This window comes from Salvelinus sp. IW2-2015, linkage group LG4p (assembly GCF_002910315.2).
Source record: "Salvelinus sp. IW2-2015 linkage group LG4p, ASM291031v2, whole genome shotgun sequence".
In the NCBI taxonomy this organism is placed as follows: Eukaryota; Metazoa; Chordata; class Actinopteri; order Salmoniformes; family Salmonidae; genus Salvelinus; species Salvelinus sp. IW2-2015.
The window spans coordinates 21,842,827-21,856,306 of NC_036841.1; the positions used below are offsets into that span (position 1 = coordinate 21,842,827).

Below are 13,480 nucleotides of genomic sequence, written 5' to 3' on the forward strand. Positions count from 1 at the left end.
CCTATGGTACAGCAGTGGCGAGTGATACAATGAAAGAGCATATGCATCAGTGGAGGCTGCTGAGGGGAGGACGGCTCATAACAATGGCTGGAATGGAGTGGAATGGCTGGAATGGAATGGTATCAAACAGATGAAAACCATGTATTCCATTTACTCCATTCCGGACATTATTATGAGCCGTCCTCCCCTCAGCAGCCTTCACTTATATAAATAGTATGTTACCAACACAACATATAATCGGTTGAATCACTGATATATGAGGTGAAAATGTTCTTTCAATAGTCAACGAGAATCACAAAGCCAGCTAGTCCTGGTGATGTGAATTCCTAGAATAGCTATCAATACAGTATGTCCTTCTAAGCATTTTTGTGAGTCACCCACAGAGCAGACTGTATTTGTGTTTTCCATAAAGACACAGAGAAACATCCCCCATTCTATTGGCCGGCCGACAGATGGTTGGTTTCTTATGTGAGAGGTAATCTCCCACTGCAAGAGAAAACACAGCAAAGCTGAGATAAAACACATTTAATGCTGTAAAATCCTGACGTTTTATCCATGCTCTGGTGATAGTGCACATATGGCTCAACATCTGGGGGGTACGGAGAGCAAAGAGGTCTGCAATGTTTTCAAGTGGGTGTTACACGGGATGTGACATTCTCTTTGTGTAAACCAAACATACAGTACAGTCCATGTTTATATTTCACACAATGCTTCCCTTGCCTGAACATGGCAGTACTTGTTTGATTTAAACTTATGGACATTCTGAAGTAAAAAAAAAAAGAAATCGCTGGCGAGAGCCTTTTTATTTCAGATGGAAATAAATAATACATATTAGTAACCATAGACTGAAAAACAAGCCCATTCGCCTGATTTAAATGTTCTCATAGCATTTCATTGCTTTTTGAATGCTTATTATCTCCTCATGTGAAGAAGGTGGAGGAAGGACAAGTTGTGGGGTAATGGAGTTTGAATTGCATCTAATGCTTTTAATACTGTGGCTTGAAGTGCATTAGGGGGACAGATTAGATTTCAGTTTTTTTCTGAGGCCATTTCCTTGGCACCACCCTCCCTATGTTTTTGTGGTCAGATCAACCTACACATATCCCTTCCCAGTCCCCAGACTTATGTTACCAATGATTGTTTCCGGATGAGATCACAGCCCAAGGTCACCGCCCTTCATTAAAACAAGGTCTATACATTTTAGTAGACGCTCTTACCCGGATCGACTTACAGTAGTGAGTTCATATATTTTCTCGTACTGGTCCCCCGTGGGAATCGAACCCAAAAACCTGGCGTTGCAAGTGCCATGCTCTACCAACTGAACCACACGGGACCACTCTTATGCTAACAGACCTATACTAAATATAGGTTTATGTACAGATTTTAAACAAGTAAGTAATACCAAACATGAGGGGACAAACATCCCCTTATAAACGTTCATATCTGCACAACTTGCCAGAAATATGTTCAAACCAGCAATTCAGCAGACATGTTGACATTTATTTCCAGCTGTCATTGATTCACAGGAACAGTTATTGGGGAGATTGTTGAACTTGGAATGGAAGTGCATCAGTGTGAAAAACATCTACATTCTGTTCAGTGATATTTAACAGCTATACAGAGGCACAAAGGAGACTCACGTCCATGATATATGGCATAAATGAGTGTGCTATAATGAGGTATACCAGTGGAGGCTGGTGGGAGGAGCTATAGGAGGATGGTCTCAATGGAATGGCTGGAATGGAATAAATGTTGTTTTCATATGTTTGAGTTTGATACCTTTCCATTATGTCCATTCCAGCCATTACAATAAGCCTGTCCTCCTATAGCTCTTCCCACCAGCCTCCTCTGATACGTACATGACAGCAGTGAAAGTCATGTAGAGCCATGTACAGAGACAGGCCAATCCCAGAGCCTGAGATGAGTTATAGAGAAGATATGTGTGTGTGGCAGGTAATGACATTTATAGCTCTATCATGGAAATGGTTTTTGCTAGTCATTACCCCCAAGACTGACGACATCCCTTTAATTCTGGGCCATTGTGCTGCCTGTGTGTTATTGACTACATCACTTTAATTCTGGATCATTGGGCTGCGTGTGTGTCATTGACGACATCCCTTTAATTCTGGATCATGGTGCTGGGTGTGTATTATTACGACATCGCTTTAATTCGGGATCGTTGTGCTATATGTGTGTTATTGATGACATCCCTTTAATTCTGGATCATTGTTCTGTGTCTGTTATATGTTTTTTCCCTGAAAGGTAAAGCATTAAGATATTTACTTAATAGCAGGGTATTCTCCAGCCAAGATAATGCCTCTTGATACCAGAAAAAGCAAAAACTCAACTTTAAAATAGGAAAGACAATTGGGCACTCAGGCAATAATGGTGATACTGGGCTATTTATGTCTTAATTTTTTTCTCACTTACCGTACACTGTTGGTTTTAAGCGCCATTCATACTATTGAAGCTCAGTCGCTGACAGCAGAATAAACTACTTCCTATATAATTTTGTTATTGTGTTAAAAGGGTGGTATTTGGTGGTGATGGGATAGCATCAGTGTCTGACAGGGCCTGTGTAGTGTAGGAGTGTAATACCCCAGGAGCCGGGTGTGGTGCGGCTGAGCCAGATGGATCTGACAGGCAGGCAGGCTGAAGGGCAACATCTCAAAGGAAAGGTGAAGAAGAGAGAAAGGAGAAGGAGAAAAGGAGAATAGCTCTTAGCTCCGAGACACAGCAGGAGAGGTATGTTTAATCAATGCTGGGCCAGTGACAACACTGAGGCTTCTCACACTATCCTGTTTCACCCTGCCCTTTCCTCTCTTCTTCCAAAACATGTCGTTATGTATTGTCAAGAGCTTTTCATTTTCAGCTGGATTGGAGACTAGTTTTCATAGCGGTCAAATGTTGTTTGTATTTATTTAATATAGACTCTGATCCACACACACTATTCACATCACTAGGTGTGTTATTTTCCTAATAGCTACAGTACAGACTGGTAAAGGATAGTCCAAAGCCATTTAAAAAAGCATGCTCTGATACAGTGTACACGACTAGAGGAAACCTTTTGTCCTTACATGAAATGCTTTGATCAATCATGAACACAGTCTGTATTGTAACCCTGACCTGTTCAAGGGAACGCACAATGAATTGGAGTGACTGAGGGTGTCCTTTCAACAATGGAGTCATTCTAAGTTGTTATAGAGAGCAGGCAGTTTCCATTTACCATCTGTAATAACTCACTTTAAAAGAGACCCTCATCAAGTGATACAAGTTGTGGGCTGAATTGCTACTTTAATTTTGAAAGGACATTATGAATCAAATTACGTTTGACTCAACTTGCATTGAAAAATATTTTTTTAAGTTTCTTATTTTCAAAAACAGGAAATGTTGACAGAAAATAAGGATATTTATTTTTACTCACTCGTTACTCGTGAAGGGAAATATGATACATTAAACCAAACACATAGCAGCTGGTAAATTATGTTTCAAATACAGTACATCCTTTCCGAAAATAAAAATGTAGGCTTTCCAGCATGAATGTCAGAGCACTCAAAGTCAGTTTTGACTACCAGACTGTTTTTATGCTTCAGTCAGCGAGAGAGCCGGTCAGTATCTATCCAAAATGGCTGTGTCATCTTGGACTCAAGGCAAGTGTCTGGTCTGCAGCACTGCCCCACTGCATGCTAATACCCAGACGTCCCCCGCCCACCAGTCTGCACTCCACTCTGCTTGAGTGAACTTAATTAACACAATTCTGCCACATTATCCATCATCTTTCTCAGCAAAGCCGTGACAGACAGATGCCACATTAGATGCCACATCCTATACATAATATGTTTCAAGTTACGTACTGTATGCCACTGCTGCAAACAAAAGATTACTATACACAGCCCCTGCACAGCTAATACTCTATATATAACATCAGAGATATTTGATGACAGCACAGTCTAAATCTCATAAACCCTGGAGACTATTGGTGGGGCCATCTGAAGGGCAACATAGATCACTGCCTCTGATGGACAGATGTTGTCAATTATTTTAGCAAGCTATCTTAGGTGGGTGAGCGTGACTTGAAGCTGTGACGCAATGGTGTGTAATTGATAATGACAAAATACACAGATTTCGGTCAGTTAAGACGTCTACAATGACAGCCACTTTCTTGTAAACCAGCCCATGGTGTTTGACCTATCCTCTACCCTAGCACTACAGCCTCCCTGCCTGACCCTATGCCTTGTCCCACATAATCCCTCTGGAGTTTTCTAGCTCTCACAGCCTGCTCTGTCTGTGTTTACTCTAGTTCATATTGATCTGTTGGTAACTTTGTAGGGGTCTTGAGATCTTCCTAGAGTGATACACAGGATGTCTCCCGAAAGGGAAAATGTTGTTGTTGTTTTACCAGACTATTTGAATTTACAATAAAGTATTTTACTTCAGTCATAAATTGCAAAACCAAGACTGAACAGGTACAGTAATATACATCTTGGGTCTAGCTAAATCCACCACTCTAGCATAGCTAATACCATTCCCTTGCTTATCTTGTCTCGGCCACCAAAGGTTTGCTTGAGCTTATTCTGCTCTAGTATTTTACATTAATTTCATTCCCAGGCTGCATATGATGTAGGGTATTTCAGAAATAGAGCAACATTGGGGCCTATTGCAGATGCACAATGTGAGGTGTCCGAAAGGTAATAGAACATGAGCACATTGGCTGGTAGACCCATGGGGCTCTCACCTTTCATGTGTAATGGATGGAAGACAGGACGTGGTGTTCAGCTCTGGTCCATTCTGTCCATATTCACATGACTGGCTGGGAGACTGCATTACTGCAGTCACCTATTCACCAGAGGACTGGTTTGGGGGTCACATGGTGTTCACAAGAGTAAACATGGGGAGAAACAAAGTGCTACCCCTATGAATTCCATTTCCTCTTGCGACCATGATCATGATTCTTTGCTAGATCATCTCTGGACAGTTCCAGACTTGGTTGTCCACATCAAGTCTTCTCTCACACACACATCCACTGTTGAGATGGCTGGACAGTATCTGCCGCTTTCAAGGAGCAGGACACTAATCCGGACGCTACGACCTCCGACAAGCCATCAAACAGGCAAACCGTCAATACAGGACCAAGATCGAATCCTACAACACCTGCTCTGATGCTCGTCGGATGTGGCAGGGCTTGCAAACTATCACAGATTACAAAGGGAAACCCAGCTGCGAGCTGCCCAGTGACGCGAGCCTACCAGACAAACTTAATTAAGGATCGGCGTCCCGTCAGTTGTAAATCATGCAGCGCCTTTTGTCAAGACTGCAGATTTTAGAGAAACAACAAATGTCGGTACATATAAGTGTCTTATATCGGCTGAAAGCTTAAATTATTGTTAATATAACTGCACTGTCCAATTTACAGTAGCTATTACTGCGAAAAAATGCCATGCTATTGTTTGAGGAGAGTGAAAACACTATTTTCACCGCGATAGGTTTGATAAATTCACCTCTGAAGGTGAAATGTGTACTTACATTCTGAAATCTTGCTCTGACTTATCATCCAAAGGGTCCCAGAGATAACATGAAGGTCCTTTTGTTAAATAAAATCATTTTTCAAATCCTAAAAAGGTCCATATAGCATGCACGATCGATTTTGTATTTCCACTCGTTCAATTTGCAAAGAAAGGGATCTGTGAAAATCTCACCCTAAACATTAAACGAGTCAAATCACATTCGTATTTATTCTTCAGAGATCCTAGAATGTAACAAGACGTCACTATATCATTAGGGATCTAGTAGTTGGTCAGAGAGCGACGCCTTCATGGCACACCGATGACGCGGGGGGTCATCACTTGAACGACTGTATCTTTGTCAAATAAGCACCAATCGGGGTCAAACAAAGCTAGCTAGATAGCCAATGAGCTGGGCGTTATGGGAGTAAACCATGTACATGTCGTAAAATTTAGCTACTAGCCTTGTACGACAGCATGCCTTTTCATTTTGGACAAAAATTATAAGAATATTCAGAGTTATGAAGTTATGAAAACTGGTTGTTTGCAAATGTTGAACTTATAATATGGCTACTAATACTTGAAAAGCTAAATCAAAGTCCAAGTATACAGATTTGACGATATTCTTGCATAAAAAATGTAATGAATTCGAATGTCTCCTTCAAGATTTGCCCAAATGTAACTGTGGACCTCACACTAAAAGTATTGTAGTTCACTCATAGTTAGAGTTATCTGTCTGAAACTTTGCACATACACTGCTGCCATCTTATGGACACTATCGGAATTACAACCAGAGTGATGGCTAGAACTGGGACCTTTCTCTTGCATTTCAAAGATGGTGGTAGAAAAAAAGTGTTTTTTTCTTTGTATTTTCTTCTACCAGATCTATTGTGTTATATCCTCCTATTTTCAATTCACATTTCCACAAATTTCAAAGTGTTTCCTTTCAAATGATACCAAGAATATGCATATCCTTGCTTCAGGGCCTGAGCGACAGGTAGTTAAATGTGGGTATGTCATTTAGGCGAAAATTGAAAAAAAGGGGGCTATCCCTAAGAATTTAAAATTGCATTCTTTGCTCGCTTCAAGGCAATCAACACTGAACCACGCATGAGAACACCAGCAATTCTGGACAACTGTGCGATGTTGTAGGACCTTTAAACAGGTCAACGTTCACAAGGCCATGGGGCCAGATGGATTTCCAGGACGCGTACTCAGAGTACGCGCTGACCAGCTGGTGGGTGTCTTCACTGACATTTTCAACCTCTCCCTGACCCAGTTTGTAATACCTACATGTTTCAAGCAGACCACCATAGTCCCTGTGCAAATAACTCCAATGTAACCTGTCTAAATGACTATAGACCCGTAGCACTCACATCTGTAGCCATGAAATGCTTTGAAAGGCTCACATCAAAACCATCATCCCAGACCAATTTGATTACCGCCCCAACATATCCACAGATGACACAATCTCTATTGCACTCCACACAGCCCTCTCCCACCTGGAAAATAGAAATACCTTTGTGAAAATGCTGTTAATTGACTACAGCTCAGCATTCAACACTACAGTGCCCTCCAAGCTCATCACTAAGCTCAGGAATCTGGGACTGAACACCTCCCTCTGCAACTGGATCCTGAACTTCCTGACGGGCCACCCCCCAGGTGGTGAGGGTTGGCACCAACACATCCGCAACGCTGACCCTCAACACGGAGGCTCGTCAGGGGTGCATGCTTAGTCTCCTCCTGTACTCCCTGTTTAGCCACGACTGCGTGGCCGTGCACGACTCCAACACCATCATTAAGTTTGCTGATGACACAATGGTGGTAGGCCTGATCACCGACGACAATGAGTTCGCCTATAGGGAGGAGGTCAGAGACCTGGCAGTGTGGTGCCAGGACAACAACCTCTCCCTCAACGTCAGCAAGACAAAGGAGCTGATCGCAGAGTTCCGGAAACATCTTGACTGGCGGCATCCCCGCTTGATAGGGCAACTGCTTAGCATCCAACCGCAAGGCGCTATAGAGGGTAGTGTGTACAGCCTAGTGCATCACTGAGGCTGAGCTCCCTGCCATCCAGGACATCTATACCAGGCGGTGTCAGAGGAAGGCCCTAAAAATTGTCAAAGACTCCAGCCACCCAAGTCACGCTGTTCTCTCTGCTACCGCATGGAAAGCAGTACCGATGCATCAAGTCTGGAACCAACAGGACCTTGAACAGCTTCTATCCCAAAGCCATAAGACTACTAAATAGTTTACCTTTTTTTCACCAACTCTTTGTACTCATCACATATGCTGCTGCTACTGTTCATTATCTGTCCTGTTGCATAGTCACTTTACCACTACCTATATGTCAGTGGCGGTCAGTGCCATTTAAGATGAGGGAGGATGATTTTTTTTTCATGAGCATGGCCTTATTTCTATTACAGCATATTGGATGACTCTCATTCATATTCCATTCACCCAGTTCAATGTAACAGCGATAGGTTTAGGCTACTACATGATACTCAAATTTCCCTATATCCATCATGAGGTTGCTACAACCTAGACTATGAAGGAAAATTTACAACATAGTCAACACAGGTCGAGAGACAAATTTAAGGTGACAGACAGTGACATTCAATTCCGCCTTGCACACTCTTGCCTACATCTAGCTGATGTAGGGTGTAGTCATTAGTCCAACAGTTGCAAACAAGAGTTTCTATTGGACAAATTCAGGTATGTTTATGCCCATTTTGTTCCATTTGCTTCCATTTAAAAAACTAAAAAACGATTTATTGTGGAACTAGGATTCCTGGCACTGCATTCTGATGAAAGATCATCAACGGTAAGGGAATATTTATGTTATTTATTTATATATATTTATGTATTTTTGTTGACTCCAACATGGCGGAGAATGGCTGAGCGCTGTCTCAGATTATTGCATGCTGTGCTTTTTACTAAAGTTATTTTTTTTAAGCGTTTTTCAACAGAATCGGCGAAATGAATACACGCCTGATCACCGTAAACAGAGTTCACTCTGATTACAGCCACGTTGTATTCCTTCTCTTCCCTTCGCTTGTGGACTTCAATGCGCAACAAATCAGCTGTAGGTGAAAAAAACCTTTCCAAGCCAAACCTCTACAAACAACTTACATCGTTGTCACCATATTAGCTAAAGTAACGCCATAGTCTGCATAGCTAATAGAACTAGCGTGTTAGTAAACGTCAATAAGCAGTTACAATAAATTGGTAATAAATTAGTAACACTAAAAACGTACATTGACTTGGAAAAGTTCCAGTGTTGTGTTGGAAAGTCAAAGACAGCTAGTTAGCATAGCATCCCTGTGTTTGATCAGGGTGTTTCATCTTTCTCTTGATTTCCTTCATTTTGGAAGAAATTAATTTGTTCAAAACTGTTCAACTATTGTCTTGCTCTCTCTTTGAGTCAACTACTCACCACATTTTATACGCCGCAGTGCTAGCTAGCTGTAGCTTATGCTTTCAGTAGTAGATTAATTATCTGATCCTTTGATTGGGCGAACAACATGTCAGTTAATGCTGCAAGAGCTCTGAAAGGCTGGAGTACATCCTCCGGAAGTTGTCATAATTACTGTGTAAGTCTATGGAAGGAGGAGAGAACCATGATGCTCCTAGGTTTGTATTGAAGTCAATGTACCCAGAGGAGGACGGAAGCTAGCTGTCCTCCGGCTACACCATGGTGCTACACTATAGAGTGCTGTTGAGGCTACTGTAGACCTTCTTTGCAAAATAGTCTGTTTTAATCTGTTATTTGGTGACGTAATTATATTTAGTATAGTTTTATCTAAAAAGGATAACTTTATCAATGTTTTACAATAAAACCAATTATGAGCTTCCACTGCTATATGTGCATATCTACAGTACATCAATTATGTCTAGGGTTGCATAGGCTTGGACATTTTCCATGGGATGCCCTGGAATTTGGGGAATTTTGCTCAAATTCCTCAAAAAAGTTTTTTTGTGGGATACATAATAAGGAAATTCTAGGTCTTGTGGCATATTTTGGTTAAACTATCCCCAATTAAATGGAATTGCAACCCTCTTCCATCGCATGTGCAGTGCACTCTTCCATCAGATGTACAGCTGAATCTCAAGATCTTACACACTAATGTGATGCTATTGAGCCCACAATACTATACTGTCTGAGCCAAGGACTACATGCTTTCTGGTAAATATTTACAATACTGAGTGGGGTGAATATATTTCATATGACATACATGATTTTTTGGTAGCTAGAAAATAGTAGCCTACAGCAAAGTGTGTTTAAATCATTTCTAACTTGTTTACAATTTCTGCTAGTTAGTTGCTTGCTTGAGCCTGTTAACTGAGGAGTGTTAATTCACCTGTTTCCATACATGTTTCATTTTAAAACATTTATCTTACAAAGGAGTTGTTTAATCTAACTGCCTAACTAATTATCTGTACATGGAATTGTATTTTTTTACTAATTATTTTCTAATCTTTGCATGAAAATGCCACGGGCACTATCTGATGTGTGGAGATATTTCACTGCAGCTAATGTAGAAGGATAATCTGTGTACATTTGCAAATATTGTGCCAAATCATATGTGAAGAATGCAACAAAGATGCAGAATCACCTGGCCAAGTGCATAAAGTTCCCTCAGCCCTCACAACAAGCAACCTCTGACAAAAGTCCCTCTATGATACTATTTGAGGTGAAAATGTTGAATCAGACACCTTATCGATAGCAACAGCTCATGGTCCTCCTGGAATCCCAAGTTTTTTTGACTCAATGGAGGAAAGTGGTCAGAGAAATGCTAATGAATGTCTTGCTCGAGCTGTGTATGCAACTGGTTCACCTCTGATGCTCGAAGGCAATGTGTATTGGAAGAGATTTTTGAATGTTCTACACCCAGCATACACCCCTCCAACCAGACATGCTTTATCTACTCATTTACTGGATGCAGAGTTCAACAGTTCAAGTGAGGTCAAGCAAATCATCGAGAAAGCAGACTTTATTGAAATCATCTCTGATGCATGGACGAATAATCGTGGGAAAGGAAAATTAACTACATTATCTCCACCCCTCAACCAGTATTCTACAAGACCACAGACACAAGGGACAACAGACACACCAGTCTCTACATTGCAGATGAGCTGAAGATGAGCTGATGAGCTGTGTTTCGCCAACTTTACCTGGATGAGGGAAAGGTTCTTGGCAGTCTGGCGAAGTACACTTCCAAGCAAGGGCTTTGGGATGGAGATGCAATATGGCGTGCCAACATTTCTCATCAACCACCTGGTGGAAGGGACCTTGTGGATCTGAGGCTCCTCACCTGTTGCCTCCATCATCCTCCAAATCCCACCAACATCAGCCACCTCAGAGCGCAACTGGTCCTTGTTTGGGAACACACACACCAAAGCACATAACAGGCTGACCAATACAAGGGTTGAAAAATTGGTGGCCATCCGGGCAAATTTGAGGCTTTTTGAGCCTGACAATGAGCCATCCTCAACAAGATTGGAAAGTGACAGTGAAGATGAGGCCTCAGAGTCTGATGTTTAAGAGGTGGACATTGAGGAGGTCCAGGGAGAAGACATGGAAGCCTAAGAGGAAGACAACCAAAGGTTTAGTTTCTAGACTATCCTTTTACAGATGTATCTTGAAAACGTTTTTGGGAGATGCGATGGATCATTGGGGATCATTCAATAGTCCCTTTATTTTGTAGTTCAGTGAAATCATCCCATGTGAAGAGTCAACTCATTTAAATAAAGTTAAATTCATAACTCAAATCAAAATCAAATGTATTTATGTAGCCCTTCTTACATCAGCTGATATCTCAAAGTGCTGTACAGAAACCCAGCCTAAAACCCCAAACAGCAAGCCATGCAGGTGTAGAAGCACGGTGGCTAGGAAAAACTCCCTAGAAAGGCCAAAACCTAGGAAGAAACCTAGAGAGGAACCAGGCTATGAGGGGTGGCCAGTTCTCTTCTGGCTGTGCTGGGTGGAGATTATAACAGAACATGACCAAGATGTTCAAATGTTCATAAATGACCAGCATGGTCAAATAATAATAATCACAGTGGTTGTCGAGGGTGCAGCGGTCAGCACCTCAGGAGTAAATGTCAGTTGGCTTTTCATAGCCGATCCTTGAGAGTATCTTTACCGCTCCTGCTGTCTCTAGAGAGTGAAAACAGGCAGGTCTGGGACAGGTAGCACGTCCGCGTGAACAGGTCAGGGTTCCATAGCTGCAGGCAGAACAGTTGAAACTGGAGCAGCAGCACGCGCCAGTGGGACTGGGGACAGCAAGGAGTCATCATGCCAGGTAGTCCTGAGGCACGGTCCTAGGGCTCAGGTCCCCGAGAGAGAGAACGCAAAGAAAGAGAGAAAAGAGAGAATTAGAGAGAGCATACTTAAATTCACCACAGGACACCGGATAAGACAGGAGAAGTACTCCAAGATATAACAGACTGACCCTAGCCCCCTGACACATAAACTACTGCAGCATAAATTACTGGAGGCTGAAAACAGGAGGGGTCAGGAAACACTGTGGCCCCCATCCGATGATACCCCCGGACATGGCCAAACAGGCAGGATATAACCCCACCCACTTTGCCAAAGCACAGCCCCACACCACTAGAGGGATATCTTCAACCACCAACTAACCATCCTGAGACAAGGCCGGATATAGCCCACAAAAGATCTCAGCCACGGCACGGCATTACTGCCACTTTTAGTGAGTTTGGTACACATCGGTGGATAGAGAGCCGTTTATTATGCTCAACATAGGAGGGCCAAGCACAGGAAGCAGCTCTTTCAGTAGTTAGTTGGAATAGTGTCCAGTATGCAGCTTTGAAGGTTTTAGAGCCATGATTATTTTCATCATGTGTCAAGAGAAATAGTAATAAAAACTTGAGTGTCTTCCTTATCTTAGGTCCTGGCCAGAGTTTGCAGACTCAGGACAACTGAGCTTTGGAGGAATACGCAGATTAAAGAGGAGTCCGTAATTTGCTTTCTATGATCATGATTCTTTTCCTCAAAGAAGTTCATGAATCTTATTAAATGCTGAAGTGAAAGCCATTCCTCTCTTGGGGAATGCTGCTTCTTTAGTTAGCTTTGACGACCAGTATCAAAAATACATTAGGATTGTTATATTCTCCTCAAATTAAGTTGGAAAATAGGATGATCGAGCCGGCCAGTGAGGGCTCTTCGATACTGCACGGTACTGTCTTTCCAAGCTAGTCGGAAGACTTCCAGTTTGGTGTGGCGCCATTTCCATTCCAATTTTCTGGAAGCTTGCTTCAGAACTCGGGTATTTTCTGTATACCAGGGAGCTAGTTTCTTATGACAAATGTTTTTAGTTTTTAGGGGTGCAACTGCATCTAGGGTATTGCGCAAGGTTAAATTGAGTTTCTCAGTTAGGCGGTTAACTGATTTTTGTCCTCTGGCGTCCTTGGGTAGGCAGAGGGAGTGTGGAAGGGCATCAAGGAATCTTTGGGTTGTCTGAGAATTTATAGCATGACTTGATGCTCCTTGGTTGTGGTCTGAGCAGATTTTTTGTTGCGATTACAAACGTAATAAAATGGTGGTCCGATAGTCCAGAATTATGAGGAAAAACATTAAGATCCACAACATTTATTCCATGGGACAAAACTAGGTCCAGAGTTTGACTGTGACAGTGAGTAGGTCCAGAGACATGTTGGACAAAACCCACTGAGTCGATGATGGCTCCGAAAGCCTTTTGGAGTGGGTCTGTGGACTTTTCCATGTGAATATTAAAATCACCAAAAATGTGAATATCTGCTATGACTACAAGGTCCGATAGGAATTCAGGGAACTCAGTGAGGGACGCTGTATATGGCCCAGGAGGCCTGTAAACAGTAGCAATAAAAAGTGATTGAGTAGGCTGCATAGATTTCATGACTAGAAGCTCAAAAGACGAAAACGTAGTTTTGTAAATTGAAATTTGCTATCGTAAATGTTAGCAACACCTCTGCCT

General features: G+C 42.1%; 1 protein-coding gene across 1 annotated transcript in view; it reads right to left on the reverse strand.

Annotated features, from left to right (window-relative positions):
• Window positions 1–1,791: 1,791 nt before the first annotated feature.
• Window positions 1,792–13,480, reverse strand: part of LOC111960705 (tsukushi) — a 295,864-nt gene continuing 284,175 nt past the window's right edge. Inside the window, exon 3 of the transcript XR_011475577.1 lies at window positions 1,792–1,843. The gene's annotated coding sequence lies outside the window, so the exon portion shown is untranslated. The remainder of the gene's footprint in view (window positions 1,844–13,480) is intronic.